The 27707-nt window shown below is 36.0% G+C and overlaps 1 protein-coding gene and 1 long non-coding RNA gene across 3 annotated transcripts in view; both read right to left on the bottom strand.

Moving 5' to 3' along the window:
* LOC135086523 (BTB/POZ domain-containing protein Tiwaz) overlaps positions 1 to 27707 on the bottom strand; it is a 40219-nt gene that overhangs the window by 7619 nt on the left and 4893 nt on the right. The window lies entirely within an intron of this gene.
* Positions 6 to 1662, bottom strand: LOC135087239 (uncharacterized). Of its 2 annotated transcripts, none has more exons than XR_010260722.1 (3): positions 1213 to 1662; positions 708 to 876; positions 6 to 420 (listed from the first exon to the last, which is right to left on the bottom strand). It is a non-coding gene; the product is annotated as an uncharacterized LOC135087239 (long non-coding RNA). The 2 variants fall into 2 exon arrangements; XR_010260721.1 differs by having other exon boundaries at positions 1335 to 1662.

The raw sequence follows: 27707 nt of genomic DNA, 5'->3' as shown, positions 1-27707 counted from the left end.
ACGCATTATACATAGTTAATAAGGACATTTATTAATAACTTTCATCATCGGATTCCAAATTTTCGATGTTAAGAAAAGTTTCGTTGCCACTTTCATAAGCAGCGCTGTCATCATTCACATCATCATCTTCGCTGCTGTTATTATCGCCTAAGCAAATAACCAATTGTCTTGGTACAGGTCCATAAATATAATGGAAGGCTCATGAAGATTTGGTATTAGTTTTTCTTTAATCCACTTCGTGAAGTTATGCGCATTCATTTCTAAATGGTAGTCTTCCAAATTATTTCTGCCAGTGAATATGAGGAGGCAGTTTGGCACAAACCCCTTTTCGCTTCCAGCATGGACTATGATGTAACGCTTTCCTTTGAAAATGTCTTTTGTGATGCCTTTGATGTTTAGAGATTGCGAACATTTTGTGACCTGGTGGAAAAATAAATAGATTCTTGTTAGTGAAAATTTTATAATATTTTATACATCTATACTCATATTATTAAGAAGAAAGATTTCATTGTTGGTTTGTTTGGATGGGGGTTTAAGGGTGTATAAGAGGGAGGGGGAGGGTGCAATTAAAATTATTTCATCATTACAATCTAAAAAAAACTGCTTAACATAGGCTATAATATTATATAGGTTACCTTGTATGAAGAATGAATATAGCTCACATCAAACAAAAAACATGCAAAAGATGAAAAATGTTATTTACCTACCTCTTTTTGTACCGTGTAAAAAATTATATTTTTTGGCGCAGAGCACAAATATTAAAATTATCCATTTCTTTCTTTGGTCGGCCTTGCCTGTGTTTCCCAGGAGTTCTAAATTTTCCATTATTCTGAAAACCTTCATTGACTATGCGCTTAACCGTACTCTCTGATTTTCCTGAAAAAAAAAAAAAGTTCAAAGTTTAAAGGGATGGAAAGAATAACTACAATACCTAACTAATATTATTTATTGTTAAAGATTTACCAACAAGATATCATTTCACATGCATTTAAATAATAAGAGCTAAATCATAATCATAACAAAATATTTCAACAAATTATTATTTTTGTAGACGGACAACTTGATGTGAAAGTGATGTCATACAGTTATCAATGGCCAAAGCGAACGGGTAATATAGATATGAAGCAATTAATTCAAATTCAAAATTCGTAGAAAACTTGACTGAATTAATATATCAAAAGAAATGGTCGTACTACAATATTACGTACTTACAATGAAAATTTAACCTAAAAATGTCCTATGTAAACAATGCCTGTTTTGGTCACCAAATCGCAAAATGCAGTAAATTTGTTACTTTAGGTAGATTATAAACAAGCAGTAACACGATTACGTACCCGTCAAAGATGCTGTTCGCCCATAAAAAACATCAAAATCCCACAAAATTTGACCAGCTTGGTACTCCGCGGAACATTGCTGGAAAACTTTAAAAATCACTTTCCGCGTAGCACTCCAATTTACTTTACTCATTGTTTATACTTTTCTTCGTAGCTGAGTAATAATTTACAGGAGATTAGTCAAACAATAAAAACCACGAAATGAAAATTGTTCCACAACTTGTTCTCGATGACAGCTGATGTACATATGTTTGGTGATCTTTGGTGTTGCCAGACACATGAATAATGTTAGTTCCTCAAACATTCATGTCACGACTTTATAGACAGACTGTAGGTGTGTGCCAATCTAAGCGAACCTGACTAACGCCCTTATTCACAAACATTACTATGAGGTCTCACAGTACGCGTGGACGCACAGGGTGACACACGAACCAATCACAGCGCTCTATTCAACTCTGTGCGTTCGATTTCCTGATTCACTTAAGCAAGCATCGTTTGTGAATACGAGCGGTAATGTCACGTCACGCCATCTTTTTCTTGAGCATTACGTTGCGAAGCCATTGCGTGGACGACGTGTGACCCAATCAGAGCGCATCGAGCAACATGGGCGGTTTACTCCTACTTCAGTTTCGCGGTTTTCACATACGCGCTTGTGGTTATTTTTCTCTTTTTTCATACTTACTATATTTTTTATAGGAATGTACAATTGTACGGACGACGGCACGTCAACGTAACCACTGCGGGTTCTTGTGCAGTTGTAATAGGGGCGAGTATGCAACAAAAATGGGTAGCTTGATGTGCTGTCGTGTGTACATACATAATGTAAGCATTGTTATAAGTAATTAGTTATTATTATTTTCCACATTATTATACAAGTTTATAGTGGTGCAATACTTTCTGCAGTTAATGCTGATTGCTCCAGTGAAAAGTAACTGGCCCCTCCAAGGTTAACGGTACTAATTTTTACTATACCACAAATTACTTAACTGTACTATTATGTAACTCAACCTCCTTTTGTCATTTTTATTGCAAAAATTAAACACGACACACACACTAAATGCTTTGATATTCTACCAATTACGTAGGAGATAATACAAATAGTAAAATTAAGCAATTTAATATTCATTAATTAAGTAGTCTGCAGAAAAGCTGATATTAATTCTAATATGCTTGAAATTTCAGTTTCCAATATTGCGTCGACCGGCCATAATGGACTTAAGGCTTGGTATTTCTTCTAAAGTAGGTATTTCGCGCTGTCAAAATCTGCGCGCGCAATTCTTCTCCGAAGACAGCGCGCCAAAGAGCTCCCGCCACAATTTCCAGCTACACAGTATAGAAATACGCAGTTGGTTAGGTTAGGTTGACTTCCTTCCCTTCAAGCCTCACACTCACAACACTTTCTAATACAAATCATATCCAAGTGATACAAATTAAAACACCTTTCAGACTTTTTGGGAATATATTCTAGAATCGAATAAATATAAAATATAACTGCAGAAAGTAAACACGGTTCAAAGTGGCCGTGGCGGCGCCCGACCTGCTGGAAGTTCTGCGCCGGCTTAAAGAATTTCAAGATTACGTCACCCGACCTATCAGTAGGCCCTTGGGAGCTTGAGCGATTGGAAAAACATTTTATGATAAGTTACTCTTAGTAGCGATTATTTAGAGCTTGGATAATAAATTATAGTTGTTGCAATTCACGAAGCTTTGCATGTGGTTAATAACATTAATCAGTACACGCATCAATTTTGTTCAGTCTCTTTGTTTATTAATAAATAAAAATATCATACTAAAATTGCAGAAACATATTTGTTTGTATTGGTCTGGGTGTTTTCTTTCTATAATATGTATGACGTATGTACGGGGTTCTGTATCGAAAATTACTATGAGCATCACACGCGGTTACCTTCGTACCTCTGTGCACTCATGGGAGTTTAAGCAGAGGTCCCTAGAGTTTGACTTTGAGCTACACTTATAATGCTAAATAACAGGCGATACTAAAAAAAATACATAAAATACATAAAAAAGGCCAACAAATAATAAAAAATGATACTTTTTGAAAAAAATCTGCTTTTAAATTCGTGTTTTTTTGGTTATTTGATAAATTTCTCCAAAAAATGCCCCTATAACCGGTGGTTTTTATTACTTTGTATTATTCTTTATCGTATTACCTTCGTAAAACCAAAAATCGCATGTCTCTATCCCTATCACAACGTTTGCAATGATCGTTTGAACAATGGCCTGCCACAACATTATTCTCCGCTACAGGTAGAGACAATTTTAATTGTAACTGAAATGCTTATTTTACTTCGAAATCTTTTGTTTTTATTTGAAATCTAACTTGTCTTTATCAAAATTACAAATCTAGAGCCATTTTCAGTTTCGTTGTTAACGAAATGTTGAATGGCGCGCCCGGGGAGGCTTAGTTCAAACGATCATTTCAAACGTTGTGATAGGAATAGAGACATGCAATTTTTGGTTTTACGAAGGTAATACGATAGAGAATAATACAAAGTAATAAAAACCCCCGGTTATAGGGGCATTTTTTGTAGAAATTTATCAAATAACCAAAAAAACACGAATTTTTAAGCAGATTTTTTTCAAAAAGTATAATTTTTTATTATTTATTGGCCTTTTTTGTGTATTTTATGTATTTTTTTAGTATTGCCTGTTATTTAGCATTATTACTGTTTTTATTTTATCAGGATATACCGCTTATTTTAAAAGTTATTACGTTTTATTTACAATAAGTAATTGGAAGAAAAAAAATTTTATAAAAAATTAAAAAAAAATCTCAAAAAATTTTTGACCTCTTTTTTGTCGATAAAAATAGGTCTAGTTTCATCTATTTTCATATGTACACTTTAACGTGACTCACACTGTATACTAAACTATTACACTCAGATATAATGTGGCTATCTATTGGTGAAAGATTTTTTTAAATCGGTTCAGTAGATCCCGAGATTACCCCTTACAATTTAAAAAATATACAAACACACAAACTTTACCTCTTTTTAATATTAGATATAGATAGGTAATTTGAAACCCTATTTTGTTGTATTATTCTTTTTTTTATTTTAAATATTTCACAATCCAAACTAATATTTACTGTAAGTAAATGCTAAATAGTAAATATTAGTTTGGATTGTGAAATATCCTACAAATATTATAAATGCGAAAGTTTGGATGTCTGGATGTCATGATGTTTGGATGTTTGTTACTCTTTCACGCAAAAACTGATTTCTGTTAAACATTTCATGTAAAATTTGTCCAGTTATAACTCTATTTACATCTGCATCTGTAAGCAAGGATGAAGGATGTTCTCCAGCCCAGATGCGTCTTTCAGTGACGTGCAGCTGCCCCTATATTTTGACCCACTGACCAAATTTTTTATTATTTATTTGTGTAAGTGTGCTCTTCTAAAGAGTGTAAGTCGATTGTATGTAGGTAGGTACTATTAAAATGTAATTTTAACTCATTGCTTTTGTCTCATATTTGAGGAATGTACTATGTATCATGAGTAGAGTCTTAGTTTAAAAGGATGCCAACAATTTAAATTTCAATAAGTAGACAAAATTCATAATTCTTAATTATCAAAAATTTTTGCTTTCTCCAGTAACACTGATATTATTATACTGTGACTCATCAAAGTCATCATTGTCAAAAATATTGACAAATTGCGAACTGTCACGTGCATAAAACTGACACGCGTCCGACCTCCGTAAGCGCCACCGCGCGACTGATTGAGATTGTCCAAGCCGTCATGGGCGATTTTTTCCACATTTTTTAACATAGTAACTAAATAAGACGCAATATAAAAATTTCATCCGTTAAAAGCCCTCAAGTTATTTCTGAACATTAGTTTAGTAAAAGATTCAGAATCTCAAATCGCTTATTTTAAAAATAAAACCATAAATAGAAAACGAATAGAGGTAACTTTGGGAATTTATTCTATCGAGTCAACTTCATCAAATCGTGTTTCCATCCGTTAATAGCCCTAGAAAATATCCTCAACTATGCCCAAAAGAAATCTTAGCCTTTAATTTTACTGTTTAGTACCTCAAAAATGAAAATTGAAAACCTCATTTTCGCCATTTTCTCTGCTACCCGGCCTTAAATGACATGCGACTGAAATTCATAAATTCATTATGGACATTTGCCCACAGCAGCGGCGCGTCTTTCCGTTCTATACATGGCCAGAACGCACCCATAGGAAACTGCTCGTGTATATTTCGGAGTGCCTGTTTGTAAATCTGTGACTCCAAACTATACACGAATTTTGCGTACTGATCGTGTATAGTTTGGAGGAGCTTAGTAAAAAAAGTCATCTCCAAACTATACTCGATTAGTTTCTACTACACCACTTACACTTGACTAGAGTGTGTTTAGTTGATATTGATTTAGTAAAATTCAGTAAAATATGGAACTATATTTAAAATTACATTTATTTGATATTATTACATAAAATATTATTATTTTACTGAATCTATAATAAATCTAGATTTTTAAAACTATTGTAAGTGGTTTTTTAAATTAAATTGATTAGGTAGATTTCAAATTAAATAACAATTTAATTAATATGAGAGAGAGTGAGAGAAGAAAGTTCAACGCGCATTAAATACAATATTATGCGAGACTTTAAATGCTAGGTTTGTATTGTCGGCCGTTTGGTGTAGTGGTTCGAAGTGGTAGCGGGTTCGATTCCCGCACAGTACAAACATTTGTGTGCATGAACATATTTGTTTGTATTGGACTGGGTGTTTTCTATGTATAATAAGTATGTATTTACAAAAAAAAGTATTTAATTATGTTTATATCCGTTGTCTAGTACCCATAGTACAAGCTTTGCTTAGTTTGGGACTAGAAGCGCAGTGTAAAATGTCTAAGGATATTTATTTATTATTTATTTTATTTATTAACTTTTATCTCAAGAACAAAATCATTTTGACATATTTCCATACCTACAATTGGTGAAATATCAGCCCCAAAACAAATATCTTTTCTATGGAAGAAAAAGAAACACCAAAAAATCCTTTATCAAAACAATGACACGTGTCGTAAGATGATTCAATGTTTAAAGTAGACACGCAGATATGAATTAATCTATCTATATAAATAAAAATGAATTGATGTTCGTTAGTCTGATTAAAACTCGAGAACGGCTGGGCCGATTGAGCTGATTTTGGTTTTAAAATGTTTGTCGTAGTCCAGGGTAGGTCTAAACGGTGAGCAAATACGCGCGCGATATTGTTTTTCTGTAACAGACAAAATTCCACGCGAGCGAAGCCGCGGGCGGAAAGCTAGTATGTAATAGAAAGAGAGGTCAATAAGTCAAAATGACTAGCATGCAACTACTCGCGTATAAATTGTAATCACGCACTTATTACAATACATACATGATTAGTCCGTATGCGTACTGGCGATGTATATTTTGGAGGAAGATAATTGACCTAAGTCACTACAAAGTATACGCGAGCAGTACGCAGCGTATGCGTACTGGTCGTGTATAGTTTGGAGGAGCTTAGTAAAAAAAGTCATATCCAAACTATACTCGATTAGTTTCACACCCTTGCGTTCTGGCTATGTATAGAATGGAAAGACGCAGCAGCGGCAGCTAATATAACTACGCGTAACAAGATTGACTGACGATCAACTCCCCTGTACCACCCTTCGGCCATGCCATCAAAATTAAATAAGTGACCAATACGCGACGTAGCCATCAGAGTTCATTCAATCGTGAGAAAATGCAAAATTGAGTCTCCGTAATGGAGTTTTAGCGTCAGATGCCACGGAAAATTCGAAACTCACTTAATTTTGTATCTTTGTTTTTTGGAGGTCTGGACTTTAAGCTTGTTAGTCCATACCTAAGCTGATTTTGGCACCCGCTTCGCACCGATTTCTTATGATGGTAAAATGTGGAAAAAAATCCGAAATTAAATCCCCATAAGCACGGCACAGGGCACCGCGTCTATAGTTCTATACCAACAATATTATTCTTTAAAAATGCCTTTTAAAGCGATCAGCAATAGAGCGTACTCGTCATAATTGAAAATTTAGAAAACCCTGGACGGTTGTGAAAAAAATAGGTATCCTACATTCTCTCTTTCACAGTATGCACTGGACGTTTCAATTAATTTCTACGTTGCATGCAGACACTGTAACCGCTCGTTTTATTCTCCTCCTTCAAAATAATTTCATTTAAGGTCTTTGAATCTCTTTTATACACTGGACCGCAAAGCACACGGGTCGGTTAGAAAATCTTCATTACCTTCAAAAGTACGTCACCTTGCTGAACCTTTTTTTTACTTCTACGGACTTCTACGCGGAAGAACTCGCGGGCGAAAGCTAGTAAATACTAAATAAATTCAAGCTTTTTAGTTCCAATAAATGTATTGTCTGTCCAATATGTTTTGTTTCATAATGCTAAGTCATGTACTTAAAAGATATATATTTTTTTTACTAACCGACCCTTTTTCTTTACGGTCCAGTGTACCTATATGTAAGTATAGTAAGTAGGTACTTTTAAGAAACGTCTATTTTAGATAGATTTACCAACATGAAATATTATTTAGCACAATACTTACCGAGACATGACTCCAATATTTATCATTTGAATGCAATCATTTTCGTTTCAAAGTGAATCATTCAAAAGCAACAGTTCACCCGGCATTTATTCCGTCACTGTATATTATTTATATGTGCAAAAGTTTAAATAAATAAATAATAAAAAAAATTAAGTATGTTTATATCCGTATTACAAGACTACAAAGTTTTTACCTACTATGGGTGCATCGTACAATTTTTGCTTAGTTTGGGACTAGAGGCGCAGTGTAAAATGTGCAAGGATATTTGGTATTAGTGTCGCGTATCCTATATAAGCCAGGCTTTCCAAATGCAACGGTGTGATATTATGTTTTTTGGGTTGTCGCGAAGCACCCTAAAGCCGCCGGCCTATTTTAATGAAACCAGACAGATATCAGTATTTCTACGCTTCATGTTTTTCGCTGTAAAACTAACACATTGGGCTCAGAAACTCATTTAGGTTTATGATTTCATTTGATAAATGGCAAATACACAACTCAAGCTCCAATCAATACTTTTCGCTTCTAAGTATATGTCCCATTTTGTTGAGTCATACCTAATTCTTCATGAAATCTTCCTTGGCTTTACAGCTATTAGATACTAATAGAATACCCAATGAGCTTTCAAATACAATAATAAACGAGTAATGTGCTCTAACAAGTACGCCAGTGAAATTACTGCCACTTAAGTAGGAAGATACACAACCTTGTGGAATATCGATTTCCCACCTACCTACGTTTTTCCGTATTGAGTAAATTCTGTGACCTCTTAAGCTCAATTGCCGATGGTTGACATTTCTGACTGCATGTGGTTTACATTAAACTTATACTTAGCGCCTATATAATTACGAAAGTCGCTATCGCTACTTACTATATTTTTCTCTGTTGTGACAAAAGCCCTGCAGCGATTTGGTACTGTAAAACCATTCAGTAGCTATCTTTTTTTCACATCTTCTATTCATTCCTTTATACATCCACAAATGGGAATCACTTCCTGATATAACATCCTATCCTTTACTTTGCATTGCACAAATAGGCCAATGCGTTTTAGAAATGGCTGACAAGATTCAAATGTAAAATATCTGACGTAATCAAGCTTTATAACTAGCAGGAGCGCAGCTGTAAGCTAAGATTTGTTGAATGTGGGGACGAATAAGAACGTTCTACTTCACAAAAGCATAAATTAACCGTGTGAATAGGGCGTTAGGTGTGAAACAAGTGAGATAGGTCGCCACCACCAGGCGGCTGCAGCCGAGATGCATTCAAAAGATAAAAATAATTGAAGTCGGACTTGGTCCGGCCTAGAGCGCTCGCAGTGCATAAAACGACGAAAACATTTCATTATGTCCCTTAAGCCTATGCACATACGAGTAACAGGAAAAGCTTTTAGAAAAAGCCTCGTTTTTCAGACGGGACTTCGGTTATTGACATAGGCACATATTACAACTCGGAAGAACTGTAAATTAAATCGCTGGAAAATCATTGGCTTTTGGTTAACGGCGAACGTTACCAAGATCGAACTTCATAAAGGTTATTAAAAAATAACCGAATGTACTCAGATGGGAGGCACAGGCACTTCAAATATTGCGATCTGTGTAGTATGTATACCTACCCATTTACTACAGTTTTCGCGGGATAATACGACACTGTGGTAAGCATAATTAATGGCGCACGAACAAAAACAGATAAAAGGTGATAAGATTATTATCAAGATTTTGTCTAACCTTACTGAAATGAATCAAAGTGTAATTATGATTAGGATAGTATTTTCCATTGATATATTGCCTACACAGCAGCTAGAACTATGTAGAAGCACTCGACTTAAAAAAGATATCCTGAAATAGTTTCCTAGGTGCGACACTCAAAGTAGGTCTTTAGGAGTTTAGCTTCAGTCGACTCTACTGGAGGAAATAAAAGTATTGCACTTTGAAAGTATTAAATTCGTACAAAGTGAAGTAATGGTTGAAGTTAATTTAAGTTCGTTCGCGTTAAGAATGCAGTGAATCATCAAACTTTTAAGTGTTTTTTTATAAATTCATTAAACATAAATAATCTTTTAAAATATAATTTGTTTGAATTTTAAAACCTCTGTGAATACAACTTTAACCTGCAGTTGCACTGATGATTGATGATTCACTACATTATTACGAACAAACTATAGTTCCTTTTAAAAATGAATAGTTAATTCTAATTTAATAACGATAAAGGTCATATTGGGAGGATTTTTGTTTGTATTTTATAGGTCCATTGTAGTAAAATTATAATTACAAATAGTTGTTTTTGAATTTCCATCCACGTGGATGAAAACTAAATCTAAGTGGACTCTACCGGTTTCCCGATAGAGCAAGATTGTTCAAATAGACATGGAATATCGATTATCTGCTTAGGTATGTATATTTATGTCAAGTATCTCAATAAATGTAAACACAGCCGCAACAGTTGCCCAACAATCGCGAGCTAGCACACTAAGGCGGTTCTGCCCTGAGGTGGCTAAGTCAAAGCGCCTTAGACGCGGCAGCCCGCAGGCAATCCCTACTTTCAGAATTGTAATTATAAGCCTTAAGCATGTACACAACCGAAACTGAACTTTAGTTAGATAGGTAGATAGCATAGCTGGGCATTAACTCGTTAATCCGTTAATCGTTAATTAACGAAGTTAACATTTCTATTAACGGATTAACTTTTAAGTTAACTTTAAAAAATATTAACGGACTCGTTAACTTCCGTTAAGTTATCGTAAGTCCGTTAATCGTTAATCCAGTACCTACTATTTACCAAAAAAATACAGCAGGCACGCTGAAAAACGCTAGAAAAACGCATTCTGACAAGTACGTTCGGGCTTCCAGAACTTCCAGAACCCAAAACAAAAGTTTTTGTAACCAGATCACAACGACACTTGTTAGTATGTGTGGGACAACTCTTGCAACTGAATTTAAGACCAGTTTTCCTCAACCGATTGAGCTGAAATTTGGTATACTTATGTAAGTACGATGACAATGCAATGTTATGGTACCATTGAGCTGGTCTGATGATGGAGTCATTAGGTGGCCATAGGAACTACTAGCCATACTAACTAGGAACTTTAAGACTATAATGAAACCGAATCGCTTCTTACATAGGATCAGGTTATGCAGTTGCCACCTTACCACTCAGCACAGACTTGCACACCTCACTCGCTTACACACTGATAATTTCACTCACTCACTCTCACACACTCACTCTCACACAATTAACACGTTCATTCGTTTGTACTATAATTGTTATGTAACACTGGCACTGTTTTAAACTAAATTTAAGTCTTCTTTTTCTTGTTTTAAAAGTTTTGGTTTTGTTTTAAAAGACTAACCAATCGGACCAAGTCATCGTATTTAAATCTTAGTTGAGGAATCACTGGCTACTAAGATACAGGTTGTAACCTAGTTTAGTAGTCATGGGACCCCCGATTATCATGCCACTTTTTGTAACTTTTGCATAGTAATACATGCATAATGTAACTTTTGGTTCAAATAAACGTTTTTATTATTTATTATTATTATTAAATATAGATTTAAATGGCACCAAAAAAAAATAGGAACTCCTAAATAATACGGTGGCATCGCATCGAATTTGGGTACCTTGGATTTGTCTTTTCGAGCACTTTAGTACTAGATGATGTCCAGGGTCCTGATGATGGAGTCAGGAGGTGGCCATAGGAATTCCTAAACGAAACGGTGGAAACTTATCGAGTTTGGGTTTGCTGGATTTGTCTCTTCGAGCACTTTGGTGCTAAATTGTATAGTAATAGAACCAAGGCTCTGAGATTGAGATACTACTAAAAAGTGTAAAATAAAATAAAATTATGATAATAAAAAAAAAATAAAAACAAGCTTTTATTCTTAAATGCAGTTGTACTAAAACGAAAAAAATAATCGTACTTATGCAAGGTCAAATGGGCACTTCTTCGAAATTGCATTCTTCGGCTGATTCATATGGACAAATTTCAAATTCAATTTTAGGTCTGTAACATAGACTCATATGAAAATAGGTACACCCAATAACATATATTTGGATAAGGGACTCGTTTTTGTAAAGTAGTTTTCAAGATATCGACGTTTAAATATTTTGTGCCCATATGAATCAGAATTTGTTACATATTAATCAAAAATAGAAAAAAAAAATTAAAATCTTTATGTACAATTGGCTCTATATTAAGAAAATAATCATATTATAACAAAAAAAAAGATCAGTTGTTATGAAAACAATATCAGATCAAAATATTACGAAAAAAATTCCACAATAAATCGTGAAAAACATTTTTCTGAAACTTTAGTATACATCCATAATATTTTGTCATCATCATAATCATTTTAACCATAAGATCCACTACTGAACATAAGCCTACCCCAATGATTTCAATAATGACCAGTTGGTAGCGGACTGCGCCTTCCTGTGAGTGAACGTTCTACACTGAGGTTTCCGGCACGTGGCTTCCACTCCAGAAACTTGCTATCCATTGGATGGTCATCTAGGCCATCAGTTCTGCATACTATGTGTCCTGCCCATTATCACTTCAGCTTGCTAAAACATCGGACTATGCCACCATGCGACTTTAGACCGTTTATGGATTTCCTCATTTCAGATTCGATTGCATAAAAAACCAAGCATAGTCCACTCCATAGTATGGTATGCAATTTTGTGGTTCGTAAGCCTATAGTGAGAGGCCGCTTTTCAGAACAATATGTCATCACTGATAACACACACTGGATGTAGACTTTCATCTTATGGCACTAAGGTATTTTAGATGGCTCTACCCAGCTGTATCACTTATCCAAGCTATCGTTGTTAAAACGTCCACCCACAAGATGAAGAAGGTGAGATGAGCTTATAGAGGTTGTAGCAATGGCAATCAGTTAATCTCGAAATCATTGGAGGCCTATGCTCAGCAGTATTATTATGTGCTATGGACGCTATAAGTGTAGGTGAAATAATAAGAAAAATGAATAATCGTTGGGCAATTTCATACAGATGGAAAGCATTGGGGGAGGCCTATGTTCAGCAATGGACGTCCTATGGCTGAAATGATGATGATGATGATGAATTTCATACAGCGCCATTTAGCCATAAAATAAGCAACACATATGCTTGTGTTATGGTTCCTAGCTTAACGGATATACTACTTATTTACTGTTTAAACATACATTATTCATAGTATAAAAATGATGATGATTTTTTTTATTCATAACAAAACCGCAATCACATCTGGTGAGAAGTAAGTGAGATGCAGTCTGGGATATCATTCTCAGCTAATAAACACCTTTTTGGTGCTTGATAGATCAAAAACTAATTTATTTTATGATTCATATAGGGCCCTGACCATATGAATCACGCACAGATGAATCAGTTTTTTGCCTGAAATCGAGTAAAACTCGTCATACATACAAACTACAGTGTTGTCATTTTTCTACATGAATCTATAACCCAAAAGCATCACATGGAAGACAGATTAGATTTTTAATGCAAAAATATAATTTTATAAAGTAGGCATTGTAATCAGCATGCCACCTGAACCAAGCACAGATGAATCAAGTATTTGCCTTCGTCACACCGGGTTCTAAGCCAACCAGCTCCACGTCTGCCTTCTAGCTCATCCGTTGCAAGATGGGCTTGCCTCCACGCCAGAAACCAGACTCTCATGATTAAAACCTGACCAGTTATGATCAAGAACAGCTCACGCCATATGAATCAGTATTTTATGCCGGACACTGCTTATTTATTTTTTTGCGAACAAACTAACTTAATTAAAATTATGACACATTTTTTTTGTAGAAGGACAACTCATTAGCTTTCGAAATAATTTTAATTTATATTGATATATCAAAAGGAAAATGCTACATCAACCATTTTGTTCCGGAAAATGGCTAACGGACACACCATATGAATCAGAGAATCACACTTCAAATATTTTTAATTTGTATAAAGACAGCAATTATGTCAAAAATGTAATTTGCGCCAGATAGGGCTATAGCTAAGCTATAGGAAAAAAAATATTGCATGCCATTTTGTTAGTTAGTTACTGAACTATACCCAAAGACATCGAAAATTTTGCCTCCGAAGAAATACCCAAATAATTTCGAAAGCTTGTAGCTTTTTGCAAAAATCAAAAATCAAAATCAAAAAATATTTATTCAGTTTAGACCACAAGTGGCACTTATGAACGTCAATAGAAAATAATAAAAAAGAAAAGGTAGCCCTTATGGGGCACTTTACATGTCTCCTTATCTTTTGGGCCCTACCAGCGCTTCGAGACAAACATATGGCAAGTGCTGAGAAGAAACGCCGGAACAAACTCAGTCACCACTTATTGCCAGGAATTATCTAACGGTAAGAATAGTCAAATTTAAGTACATCAAATATGTGCAGACTGAACTGACCACGCATCCTTGTCATCAATATAGTCTCGAACCTTGTAGTACCCTTTGGACATAAGGGTATTTTTTATATGTATCTTAAATTTGTTTATTGGCAATTCGACAAGGTTGTGTGGTATTTTGTTAAATATGGTAATACATTTCCCCAAGAATGAATTACCTATCTTATGCAACCTAAATGATGGAACAGCAAGTTTATTCTTATGTCTCGTGTTAAATGAGTGGACGTCACTTTTCTTAGTAAATAAATGTATATGTTTACGGACATACATAATGTTATCAAATATGAGGAATAAATTCCATGCGCGATACAAGCTTTCGAAATTATTTGAACCTTGCATACAATTGTTTTTTTCGTTTTATTATCAGTGTTAACGGATTAACGATTAACGTTAACTTGCGTTAAATCTTGCAAAATGTAACGTTTTAACGTTTAACGAAGTTAATTTTTTTATTAACGGTTTAACGATTAACGAAGTTAACTATTTGATTAACGGTGCCCAGCTATGGTAGATAGCAACCACTACTTTAACTTCTTAAAATGTAAATGTGTAGGCAGTATAACTTATGCGTCAACCAAACCAACGCGTGCAGTCTGAAGCTTTAAAGAGATGCTAACTAGAAATATCACGTTTTCTGAATGTAGGTAAGGATAACAAAAAGGTTAATTTAAATGTTTGATCACTTCCCCTACTACGATACTTTATAATTAGTCTAATCTTAGAATTCTCAAAAAGCTCGAGTTTTTTTAACCTAATGGAATTGTGGAAACGGTATTCGTCTGTAAAAAAATACTTTTAGTCCAGTAGAATTAGCTTTTAAATCGGAAATAATTCCTACAAAAGATTTTATTGTTTTAATGGCTTCATTGGTTGCCCATTAAGACTCTCCTAAGTTTTCGACTTCGACGGAGTTGTGCTTAAGTGGTGGGGGCCCCCGAAAGAGGCATTTTTTCGGTTTTCCGGTTATACCGCGTAAAGGACTTATCCTATCAAAAAGTTGTCTTCATGGCGGTTGAAGGGCACTTACTTAATCCTGCATTGAATAAGACCAAATTCATATGTTTTGGACAAACCGTTCTCAAGCTAATGTTCGGCAAAGTAGAAAATATACGTATAATTAATGACCCTCTCCACGTCCAATGGTTTGTTACCTACAGGCTTCCAAGTCTTGAAAAGGGCCACCTCACCAGTGTAACCCTATCAAGGCTTACGAGCTTGATGCGCCTATCCTTGTTCGTCCCAGCCGTTCCTTAACTGCGGTTGCTGCACCTCTTCCTGGCACTCACCTGAACGACTCTGTGTTACCTACTGTGGCTGCCCCTCTTCCTTGTATCCTCCTGCATGACTACGTTGCCTAGACGTATGCCTGGTCTAAGGTTCGACGCCAAAAATCAACAACAACAAGTTCATATTAAAACGCTGAAGAGTTTTTTGTTTGTTTGTTTGAACGCGCTAATCTTAAGAATTACTAGTTTGATTCAAATCATTATTTTTGTGTTGAATAGCTCATACATTGAGGAAAGCTATAGGATATATAAATCACTCTACGACTAATAGAGGCGAAGCAGTAAAGAAAAATGTTGCAAGCACGGAAAATAGTATTTAAACTATTTTCACGCGTACAAAGTTGATTTTGTGGCGTCGAACCTTGGACCAGGCATATAGCTAAGCAATGCAATCGTACAGGAGGGTACAAGGAAGAGAGGCAGCCACATTAGGTAACACAGAGTCGTTCAGGAGAGTGTCAGGAAGAGGTGCAGCAACCGCAGTTAAGGAACGGCTGGGACGAACAAGGATAAGCGAATCAAACTCGTGAGCCTTGTTAGGGTTACACTGATTAAGGCGACCCTTTACAAGACTTGGAAGCATGTGGGTAACAAGCCATTGGACGTGGAGAGGGTCATTAATTATACGTATATATTCTACTTTGCCGAACTTTAGCGCGAGAACGGTTTGTCCAAAACATATGAATTTGGTCTTATTCAATGCAGGATTAAGTGCCCTTTAACCGTCATGAAGACCACTTTTCGATAGGGTAAGTCTTTTACGCGGTATAACCGGAAAACCGAAAAAACGCCGCTTTCGGGGGCCCCCACCACTTAAGCACAACTCCGTCAAAGTCGAAAACTTAGGAGAGTCTTAATGGGCAACCAATGAAGCCGTTAAAGCAAAAAAATCTTTTGTAGGAATTATTTCCGATTTAATCAATTTTTGTGTTTAATTCTACTGGCCTATTTACACATGCTCTATTTTACCAATTATCTCCATAGCTGACGCCGGAGGCGAAAACGCAACGAACTATTTTTCGTGAGATTTTACTAAATGTATATTGTTTACTCGAATGATAATTTAATAAATATAGGTACGAACAGCAAAATAAAACGTTGATTAAGGCTTTTAGTGACTTTCATTTTTCTACGCTTATTTTGGTTATCCTGGAGTGTAACCACTAGATACGTTATGTATATGTTACAGGAAATGTATGAAATCCTTCATTGTATACAATTCCTAGGAATTGTGTATAAGTCCTAAAATCACCCGGAAATGTGTGATGTAAATTATATTAGACACATTTCCTAAACAGCAATCGGAAATGTAATTAAGATATTTTTTTTACACAAAATTATTTTTATTACGCCACTTTTTGTTCTCCGAAACTTAAATGGCGCTACCGCGCCGCGGCAGCTGTGTATGTGTAAGGTCGCAAGTCTAACCTAACCTAACCGAGACTTTGTTATCCAGCTACAGGAGTACTTCAGCGTAATATGCGTGATGCCGAAAGAAAGGTATGCCAATAAATTTTAGGCAAATATTTTTTTCGACCAAAGTATAATAGTGCGAAAACAACTGTCAGACTAAACAATAATAATTGTGAGTTAAAAGTACCTATCGGCCTATGTGGTTAGGCGTACCGAGGGACACCCGATCACGCGACCGCGCTTGTGCCGCTTAGTTTTATACATTTCCTAATACAATATTGGAATTCTATAAAATTCCTAGGAAAAGTATACATTTCCTAGTATATGTGCGTATTAAAAAATCTCTGAAGAAATATTTTATACATTTCCTAAATAGCTTCGGAATTGTATACATTTCCTGGGAATAGTATACAATTCCTAGAATTCATACATTTCCTGTAACATATACAAAATGTATATCCTGTGCTATGTATAAATTAGATACATTATTAGAGACGAAGGGTATAAAAGACTGTAATCATTTCCATTTCAAAGGCGTAAAAGACCTAGCATTTGCATGCAACACTGAAACCAGATTTCCCTTTGCCGTGATTTCAAGAGAAATCTAATAGTTGGAATATTCTCTGAAACTCTTTGGTCCGATTTTCCGTGTAAATAGATCAAAATATAAGCTTAACCAATTTTATTACACGTTTAAACGGTTTATTAAAGTATTTGTTCATGCGAGAAAGCTTAATATTTTGTTTGTAATGTTTAATTATTACATTATTTTGCATTTAAAAACCTAAGAAGATCGCCTTTTTTACCCATGTTACTACCAATCATACTACCTACCAGTACCTAGTAATACTCACTAACTCACCACTGGTAGTACCTACCACGGTACATCTGATACTGATATGGTCATCACAGGCTTTATTGTTACCAGAACGCCAGATTTTTGGAATACGATGCCATGACTGACTAATTGCCTTCAGACCGCAGTTCCTAGTGTTCCTCCATTAGTTCTGGTTTAACTGTAACTTGTTTTAAAAGCCTTACACTGATTGGACAGATAGAACAAAGGCTTAAAAGGGCTTTTGAATAGGGTACATCGTGGATTGTCTTGTCTTACAGATTGTTGCGGTATAAAACTATTAATGTTCTGAACCTGGGTATCTTTTAAATAGAAGAAAATTCCACAAGAAAAATATACAGGATGTCTCAAAAACTAGTGTCAAGCCGAAGCCCAGAAGTAGAGCATCATTAGGGCTATCTGAATCACCCCCATGTATGTTCCGCGATTTTTTATAGTTTTCGAGTTATGATTGTTTTCTGTGCTTAGGCACTTTTTTGGTCCCTGTGGCGCTAATAGAAGAAGGTACATGCCTGATTTTTTTTATTATTAGATGAATACCTACTAGGCCTATCTGATTCAGAAGTATTTACATCCATAACACGTGTAAACCAAAAAATCCTATAGTATGTTGTAAAAAAAATCACAACAAGAAAACTGTCAAAAGTCACGGTGATTCCGGTAGCCCTAGTGATGCTTTACCTCTGGGCTTCAGCTTGACACTACTTTTTTACCCACCTTTTTAGTATAAGCATGCTTAACTTTTATCTAAGTAATCGACTACACAACTTATTTTATGACGTGTCATGTAAGGTATAAATTACTGCCTACTTATTTGATTAAAAAAGTTGCTGACAAAGGTGACTGAGTTTCTTCCGCCACTTCTTCTCAGCACCAGCCCATATGTTGTTCCGAAATGGTGGTAGGGCAAGCTATATGTATTTGGGACGTGTATAAGTGCCCTGGAGAGGACCTATGTACTGAATAAACTATTACTTAATGCTTTAATAGATGCGATAGATTAATTAATTTTAACACCTTGTTCGTTAAGCAATAAATTTGTATTAATCACATATTCATATGATTTAAATTATTGTTTTTAACATAATAGTTTTAAAATGAAACCGTTATGTTGTCCAATGCCAATCTGTTAACCAAATACAAATAATTTTCTCTGAATCGTAAGACTTGCACATGCAAATTTTAAATAAGTAATCACCATTTTAATTGGCTTGCCTGTCCATTCGACAATGACGATCTTTAATATTTACCTATCTCCATAACAGTTTCAGAATATTGAACACGGAGCTCGTTATTTATATTTTGAAGTCATTCAAACTGGTATTTTAATTTACTGTATCATTTTCCCAAGTAAAAATACATGCGGCAGCTTCTGATGCGAATTCAATGTATGAATATTTTGTGCCTCATTAAAATGTTAAAAGTTTGATTCTGGACATTGACTAGAAATAAAGGAATAACCGGCCAAGCGCGAGTCGGACACAGGACTTAAGTATTAATGTTATTTGCACTGTTTGATCGTTTATTATAAAAGTAGGTAGGTAACTATTTCTGCTAGTTGCACTTTTCATAAAATTAGGATAGAGAGATAATTTGAGAGCGCGGATAATGTATTAAATAGTTTTATCCCGGTTTTCTGAAAGGTAAAACGCGCGCGTGGTTGCGGAAAGAGCTATTTTTAAATATTAATTCCGTCTTCTATAACTTTTGTTTGATACAAATATTAGGTAGTATGTACCTATGTAGGTAGGTACATAGTCACGATACGAACATAATCAACATAATCTACAGAGTGTTAGGTAAATGGGTATGAGCCGACACTAGCCCATGTTAACATGGGCATATAAATGGTGAAAGTCAGATTTTATGAAAAATATTTTGTATGAAAATTAAAAAAAATAAAGTGATGATCTGACTTCACCATACCATTTATATGCCCATGTTAACATGGGCTAGTGTCGGCTCATATACCCATTTACCTAACACCCTGTATAACTTTACTATAATAACCTATATCGCTTTGTTATGTTGGTCTATACGTGTGAGTACGTAGTTCCACATTGCCCCCAGCGCAATAGCCGCGGGCTCCGGAGCCGCCTAGCGGAGCCGCCGAGGCGGACAATGACGAGCCGCCGGCAGCGCCTGCGGCGACTCGCTTCGAACCCAACAAATTAACGTCGCAGAATGTCGCACCATAATTTTGAAGCCATAGATCCCAACTCGTAAGTTCGCAACTTTTCCTCGTACCTGAATTTTAACACGTCATTCCCGACCGATATTCATGCCCTGTTTCTCAATAATTTATATTTTAACACATTTTAGTTAGGTAGGTAGGTACAGTCAGCGTCAAATAGTTCACCCAAAGTAACCAAAAAGTTAGCAACACGTCTTGTTGTCAACTACATACATATTTGGCTACTTTGGGTGTCACGAACAATTAAAGCTGACTCTACTCGTGATTTGAGTAGTCAGAGAATATGTACCAAATATGATCCATTTCAAAAGTAGGACACGTGCCACTTTTTATATAGGTAGTACGTGCTTGCTCTTAATTACAATCTCACCCCGAGGGTGTAGATGGAAATTTCCTGGCAACAACACCCCGTATCTAGGGTGTTACCCCGATACCTTGGGGTTAAAGCTTATTTTAATTATTTTATCATAAATAACGTTTTCAGGTCTACTCGTATTTAACAAAAATGTATTGACTTAGTGCGCACAGAACCTAAAACGATCAAGTTTAATAAAATGGACAGTAAACATAACAATTTAAAAGGTTGTGGAAAGGTAAAAAACAACTGAAAACTATTTTGTCGTCAAACGATCTTGTTTATTACGAATGTATTGAAAGTTTTAATGAATAAATTACTCAAAATTGAATTTAAAGCTTTTAATGTTGTTACATGTCTGTGAGCGAGAGCGATTTTCATCGTATTCAGGATTAACTACTTCTTTTGTCTGAAAACTTGGATTTCTTGTTTTGATACGATGGGCAAGTTAGGGTTGACAGTTGCTGTACTGCTTCATGTTATTATTAACTAGCTTTTGCCCGCGGCTTCACCCGCGTGAAATTTAGTTTGTCACATTATCGTCATAAATTATAGCCTGTGTGTTATTCTGAGTTATAATAAACAATAATATTGTAAAGTTTCATCAAAATCCGTTCAGTAGTTTTTACGTGATAGAGTAACAAACATCCAGACATCCAAACTTTCGCATTTTAATATTAGTAGGATGCAGTAGGTAAGTGTATCAAAGTGAAAGAGGTTTAATTTTAAGATGAAAACAGCTAGCTTCCCTTTGGAGTACAGACCATACTTTACAGTAGACTATAGACCATAATATCATTTCTTCACCTGCTGTTCCTGTGCCTGTGGCCTGGATTCAGCATTCACGCAATATGTGCCTTTGTCCGAACAATAACGTCCTGGTATAAAAGCCAGCTCGAAGGCAAGCCCAATTTCAATGAGCTCTACATATAACTTAACCAAACAACTCTCAACTCTCAAAATAGGTCACTCGACATACCTAGCACACGTTATTACTTGCCAGGAAATAAAAAAGCAAAGCGATAGTTAGGAAATAGGAAAAAATAAAACATAACTAGGTAGGCTATATTCTAAATACCTGACAAGACGTAGGCGCCAAAAGTCCTAATGTCAGTTTTCGGTGAGTCTAAACGTTTTTGAACTGTAGTTTTGTAAGAGTGATTTTTTTTTACTAGCATTGAAGTCATGTGAAGCTAATTCACTGCTGGTTTTAGCTTATCTTATTTTCTATTAGATTCTTATAGGTACTAGATTAAACAACTGGGGAGTGTTGCCGACGCGTGAAACACCCGCGGTGGAGGTTCTCCTTCTAGGTTAAATTCTTTTTAATTATGGTTGGACCAAATATGCTAGTGGCTTGGACTGAATATTGGAAGGCTGGACTAGATTGCTACGTGAATTAGTAAAAACCGAGGGAGAGAATTTAGTGGAATACCCCTCCTCATGAACACAAACAAAAAAGCAAGACAAAACATCTGATTATGACCTAAGTCGATTGCAGATATAAAAAGGGGGAAAAAAATAATTATGGTTTGACGTCTTGTCAGTTGTAAACAAGTATTTCGTGGATAAAGACCCAATATGAACTGTCCTATCCGTAACATTGACAGCGGGGCGCCACCGTCAATACCGGATCGCTGGTTCCGATTTTTGCCATGTTGGAAACTATAGGTAGAGTTGAACGATGATAGCGCCCCCCTGTCAATGAGTTTGATGGGCCAGTTCAGTTTAGGTAATTCATACGCTGGTGGCTTACAATTACAAAACTGCTTCACGATGCAGACTGAAGCCGAATATTAATCTTCAACTATTAACAGTAGGTAAACTACATTTTATTCAATGTATGTGTTACGGTTAATGTGATAAATTGAAAATTATTAATAATAACCGGTTATTATGAATAATTACCGACAGTCGCGGTAAAAGTGATAAATGAATCACATTTAACAGTGATTATTTAATAATTGAAGCTTAGTACTAACTAATTTCATAAAAGAGAACAACATCTTGTGTACGTGCTCGTGTACAGCCAAACTTTTGAACGTTTTGATATCATATATTAATATAATTTGGCATAATGAGTTTGGAGTGTTTCTTGCATAATATTACTTTTCCATGATGCCTATAACATAATGTTTTGATTTAAAGTGAAAAATAGGTTAAGGTGCGGCGGGGGTGGCCCTTGGGCCACCCCTAAGCCGCCTATTTAGTTTTATACACACATAAATGACCTCATATTAATCACATTTACCAACTCATGCGGTAATTATTCATAATAACCGGCGATTATTCATAATTTTCACATTTATCACTTTGACCGTAACATATGTTTGTATGTCATCAAAATCGGATACGAAGCTGCTTTGATATCGGGTACAAAGCTGCAGTAATGCTTCATCAATGTACATGGCACAGAATGAGCACCCTGTATGTAATAGGAGCACCGTGGGCCGCGCCGCCGGCGCCCGCGTCCTTCCCGTCAATAGTTTATGTTTGCGCCGCGAGCTATGCAGCCCAAAATACTTCTTTGCGCCAGCACCAGCTTATATAGCCTGATTTAACAAAGCATTACATTTGGCTTTACTCGATGTATTAAACTATAAGTAACCCCATTATTTTGTACCAAATGACTGGACTATTTTGTATAGGAATTTAATCAGTTTTGTTAAAATATAAAAAAAATCGTTTTTAACCATTTTTGTTCGGTCAATCGGATTAAAAGGTAATTTTGTGTCGAAAATAACTGATATTGTTGTTACCTGATATGTATAGTATTGGTCGCGTTTTCATTTCCACTAATATTATAAAGAGGAAACATAATTTGGTTGTAAATTATACGAATGCATAAATTTTCATATTGTTTGACCACATTCCTCTTTTTAAATGCCCCAAGCAAGACGTGCCTAAGTGGGTGTCATTCTTGCACTTGCGTAGTAAAAATACCTAACGACAAGCATTGTAGATGTTTTAACAGGTAAAAAATAAAACCAAAAAGTTATTTAAAATTATAATTTGTAAAATAGAGGAGTAGGCATCTATCCAAAGAAAGAAACATTGCTATTAATAATAGAACATTAATAATAGAACATAGGCAATAAGTATTAAAAAGAACAGTCACATCGTTATTAAAAATAAAAAAGTGTCTTCGTCGTTAAGATATCGGATGAGTTCCGCAAAAAATAATTCTACTTAATGAGCGCTTTGTTTTTTACTACTATAGCTGTCCCTTTAAAAAAAATTGCAAAGAGAATTGTATTTTACGTGTGATGTTCTACGATAGAGTTAATGATTACCAATTACTGTTTATAATTTAATTTTAATTGCGTAGAAATTAAGAAAACCCGAGGCGTAATCCGTTAAACTACAAAGATACATTAACTTTAAAGTTAATTTTATGACTGTTCATCAAACCGCATCATAATGGAAATAAAATCATTTTAAATCATTTCAGTAGGTCAATAAAACGAACGCTCAAAGTTAAATTCAATCTTAATCATAGATTCTGCCCTGTGATTGGTCTAAAATTCTAAATATTGAAAATTCAAGCAATCAAAAGCCTCAATTCAAGATTGAATCGAGTTTCAGCATCGGCATTAAACACGAGAAAGTCCACAATCACGATAACCAAAAATGAATGGCGCAGGTATAACGGTGAGTTGTTGACATAGTTTAACTTAATTTAAGTAAAAACCTATCAATTTATTCTATCGAGGTATTTTGTTAACGAATAACTAAATGCCACAAATCAACCCTACATGGTCCTCAGTAGTTGTAAATTCAATAGACCATTGCTACAGCTTCCAGACTCTTCATAGTTTACAGGTCTCACTCATGGTGATACAATCCTATGATGGCAAAAGCCAGTATATTTTCCAAGATACCTTACCTTGTAAATAAAATCAATGGGTAATATAAATTGTTTCGGATTTTCAAAGATTTATTCATTGAAACATTTTTGTTCCCTATAAAAAGCCAAGAAAATGTTATTCAGAAATTGCAAATCAACTCGCGGCGATCACGGCACGAGCGACTTCGACGAAGGCCCGAGGTCAAAAAATATTTCACCATATCATCCTCCGGGGCCATATGCGATTATAATTCAGTAACGACCTCCCGCGTGTCTGTGCGAATTTTCCAATTCACCAAAAGTAGATCGTAAAAATGAAAAGTTATGTTACATCTCACATGAGTAGGTACGTATTACCTGGAACATAGTCACCTACCTAACTTTGAAATTAACTTCATGAAAGTCAATTCAATTTCTAATTTCAGAAAGTTTAAAATCCGTCAAATCTTATGAATAAAAGTGCAAACCTCACATACATACATTTTGTCCTCCCATGATCCCATCACTTCGCGTAACTTTTAGAGAATCGTAGCAGCCCACGTCAACCATTTTCAACTCATGAAAATAGAGTTAGAACAGGACGATTAAAAAAATCTGGTTCAAAATTAAATTTGTAACTGTGATTATAGGTGACCATTATACTTCGTAAGTTAGGTATGTAGGGAGACAAGGTTGGAAGCCGCCGGCGCCGCCTCATATCGCCGCCGGAGCCGACGGCGTTCTACTGATACGAACCAACTCTTTGGGAAATGTAACTGTAATATTTTTTGCATCGCCTCAAGCGCCTGCTTAACTAATAATAATTTACGAACTGTTGTCAATTAACTGTACATTAAACAGATAATATTGTGAAAATAATTTGAACCGTGAATCAGTCTCACCTGAAAACAAACCGTGCAGTGTGTCAAGGTTTCAAAAGATGGACACACGAATCGTTAGATATTTCTCCTAAATGTTGAGTTAGCGCTAAACATTTACAAGTAGCATTAAAGAAGAATGTTAACGATAGCCTATCGCTTGCAACGTTGTCATTTAGGTAATAGTACAAAATTGCTAATCATCAAAAATTATGTTATTTGCCAGAACTACACTCGCGAGCAAAAGTATGGAATCACTTACATGAAGTTGTTTCCACGCGATCTTGTGTACTAACGAATTTGTTAGGAACAAAAAAGGTGGCACCATTTTAAAGATTAAACTTTTATCTTTAAATTGATACCAAATTCATTTAAATCACACCAGTATTTAAAAAGATATCCCGGCTGATGTGAAGAAGTAACGAAAAAGACATGTATGAACTGTTTGATACGTCGCGAGTTGCGGCCTATTTACCCCCTATAAAAGCACGCGTTTTCGGATTTTTGCTTTCACACGTTGATTCATACACATCTCCGCTTCTTTTGACACTTTACCTGGGATTCTACACCTTCAGAAGCAGCACGAATCGTTGCACTATTGCAAGAAGGGCTCAGCCAGCGGGCTGTCGCACGTCAGCGCCACATAAGCCAGTCCTGGGTTTCAAAAGTTTTAAGACGCTTTCGGGAGACTGGTGGCTTTATCCCGAGACCAAGTTCTGAACAGCGCCGGCGCACATCGCAGAGGGAAGACCGTTTTTTCATGTCAACCTCTCTATGAAATCGTCATTTGACTGGAATCGACTTCCAGTAAGAGCTCAGAAATGTTCGTAGGATAGCTGTTAGCGAGTAGACAGTTTGTCTAAGACATAAGCAATAGAATTTAACTCCAAAAAGGCCTGCCACAGGCTCGAAACTGACGGCAGGTCACCGATAAGCACGCTTTCAATTTGCTCGTACACATCTCGATGTTAAGTCGAGCAAGCCACCCCCATAAGCCACTGTTTCAGCGAACCAGCACTGCACAAATCGCTCCTCAGGCCGCCTATAAACCCGACCTCTTCGACTGCTGCCCTGCAAACACAGTTTGCATTCATCGGAGAACAGAACTCGCCTCCATTACTCGCCTTCCCATCGAGATGAGTGTACGAGCAAATTGAAAGGGTGCTTATCGGTGACCTGCCGTCAGTTTCGAGCCTGTGGCACGCCTTTTTGGAGTCAAATTCTATTGCTTATATCTTAGACGAACTGTCCACTCGCTAACAGCTATCTTACGAACATTTCTGAGCTCTTGATGGACATCGATTCCAGTCAAATGACGATTTCATAGAGAGGTTGACATGAAAAAACGGTCTTCCCTCTGCGATGTGCACCGGCGCTGTTCAGAACCTGGTCTCGGGATAAAGCCACTAGTCTCCCGAAAGCGTCTTGAAACTTTCGAAACCCAGGACTGGCTTATGTGGCGCTGACGTGCGACAGCCCGCTGGCTGAGCCTTTCTTGCAATAGTGCAACGATTTGTGCTGCTTCTGAAGGTGTAGAATCCCAGGTAAAGTGTCAAAAGAAGCGGAGATGTGTATGAATCAACGTGTGAAAGCAAAAATCTAAAAACGCATGCTTTTATAGGGGGTAAATAGGCCGCAACTCGCGACGTATCAAACAGTTCATACATGTCTTTTTCGTTACTTCTTCACATCAGCCGGGATATCTTTTTAAATACTGGTGTGATTTAAATGAATTTGGTATCAATTTAAAGATAAAAGTTTAATCTTTAAAATGGTGCCACTTTTTTTGTTACTTACAAATTCGTTAGTACACAAGTTCGCGTGGAAACAACTTCATGTAAGTGATTCCATAGTTTTGCTCGCGAGTGTAGTTGAGATACGAAAAGCATTAATAATGATGCAAATCTAAACATAATATAACTCAAAGGTGACTGACTGACTGACATAGTGATCTATCAACGCACAGCCCAAACCACTGGACACTGGACGGATCGGGCTAAAAGGGCAGGTATTTTGCTACCAGAATCAATGTTTTTAGTTTTTTTTTATTGGAGTTTCTTAGTTTGCTTGAACGCACTAATCTCGGGAACTGCCCACTGCTGCACTGGTCCGATATGAAAAATTATTTTTGTGTTAGATAGCCATTAACTTAGGTATCGAGGAAGGCTTTAGGCTATGTAACATCACCCTACAACCAATAGGGGCGGAGCAGTAAAGACAAATGTTGCAAAAAATCGGAAATATATTAAACTATTTTCACGCGTACAAAATTGCGGGCACTGGTAATCTAAATATTGTATGTATATGTCAACGCGAAATTGTGAACTCCGTCAGTTTACAATATAACGCGTGAGATTGTAAACTAACAGTGGGTTAGGTTAGGTTAGATTGTAATCCAACTACGTCAGATTATAATCTGACGGAATTCACAATGTTACGGTGACATATATAACTTAAAAGTGACTGACTGACTGACTCACTGACATAGTGATCTATCAACGCACAGCCCAAACCACTGGACGGATCGGGCTGAAATTTGGCATGCAGGTAGATGTTATGATGTAGACATCCGCTA

Source organism: Ostrinia nubilalis, chromosome Z (genome assembly GCF_963855985.1).
Source record: "Ostrinia nubilalis chromosome Z, ilOstNubi1.1, whole genome shotgun sequence".
NCBI classification, from domain to species: domain Eukaryota; kingdom Metazoa; phylum Arthropoda; class Insecta; order Lepidoptera; family Crambidae; genus Ostrinia; species Ostrinia nubilalis.
The sequence above is the reverse complement of the archived record's forward strand: the minus strand, read 5'-3'. Positions and strand labels throughout refer to the sequence as shown.